The following is a 1,604-nucleotide window of genomic DNA, read 5'->3' as shown; positions in this document are numbered from 1 at the left end:
TGGATTCAAACTCTGTAAGCTCAATGACACTAGTAATTTCATCAGGGAGGTTATTGTCGATTATCTTATATTCATTACTTCCTAAAAGTTTATTTCATTAATGAATTTAAATGGCTAAAGTTTCATTGTTCAAGATGCCTACTACAAATTTTGATTTTATAGAGGATGTAGGTTAATAAAGCCAAATTTATACATATGGGTTAGGTTATATTGGTTCTCCTTTTATTTTTGTGGAATATAAAGATATTAGTTCATCACACATGTGATTTGGACAATGTTAATGAGAATCTTAAAAGAATATGAGTGTGATCATGTGATATTCTTTTACAGAAAATTTATTAATCTTATGAGTGACTTGGTTATAGTCATTAGTTACATATGAATCAACAACATTCATGCATAACACTAGCACGGGACTTCAACATTCATGCATAACACTTATAAATTTTGGTGGGCATAGATACAAACTTTAATGAGTGCAACAATTTAAATATTCATATGAATTTCATTTTCTTATATTAATCCTAGTTGACTGGCTATTCAAATAGGTCCATTGAGCTTCTAAGAGGATAGGGTACTTCAGCTTCAAACACAAGGATTTATACGATTACTTAGATACGAACTTTAAGCTTTAGAGTGCTTTAGCTTCTTTGAGAACAATAATGTTAGATACTTAGAGTCACTATAGAATAATACTAGTATGAAGTGAATGACTTCAAAACAATAGTGAATCAATAAGCTTAATTATATCTGCGCACCAACTATTGAATGCTCAATACGTCACAGTCAATTGGAAAAAAAATTGAAGGTCAATGAATTGTATCACTCATGACAGCATTTATAATCCCTTATCATCATGGTTGATGAATGCCTTTATCATTGCTATATATATTGAATCAAACTCATGAGCTCTACGAAATCGTTCACGAACTTTACACGAGGATCTAATTTCATCCATTTTCATAATTACGTAATTAATCAAGCATACAAAAGGGTAGATAAGTGAATGTTGTATGAAAAAACTTCAAAATCTAAGCTTTGCTTTTTCTTATTGATCTGCCAATCGAAACTTCCAATTGATGCAATCATATTATGCAGTTAATTTTGATAATCTTCTCCTATGATTAGAAATGGACTTTGGGTCAATCAATAGGAACAGAGCATTTTTTTTTTCTGCTTTACTTTTTCCCTACTCATGGGATGCCAAAAATAGAAGACAAAGCCCAACTGTTCACATTGTCGGGAGCTTTGAATCCCACCGTAGAGAAATCACTTGTCATTAATGTCAAGCATCGAATTCTATTTTCTTATTGTTTACTGCTATTAATTATTACTTCTACAAATGGCTTTTTATACTTTCTTCAAATGCTTTCTTTCTTTGATCAACTTTTGTTATATTTTTTGGCTTAATTCACATCTTTTAGAAGTTTGGAGCATGGATCAAATCAATACATTTTTGTTTCATTGGAACGTTGGTTGATGAAATAATGATTAGGGCTGTCAAAATGACTCGTTGTTCACGAACATCTCGTGTTCGACTCGTTAAGAAGCTCTTGTTCGGCTCGTTAATTTCGTTCGATAAGTTAACGAGCCGAACACGAACT

This window comes from Phalaenopsis equestris, unplaced genomic scaffold, assembly GCF_001263595.1.
Source record: "Phalaenopsis equestris unplaced genomic scaffold, ASM126359v1 Scaffold000263, whole genome shotgun sequence".
NCBI classification, from domain to species: Eukaryota; Viridiplantae; Streptophyta; class Magnoliopsida; order Asparagales; family Orchidaceae; genus Phalaenopsis; species Phalaenopsis equestris.
The sequence above is the reverse complement of the archived record's forward strand: the minus strand, read 5'-3'. Positions refer to the sequence as shown.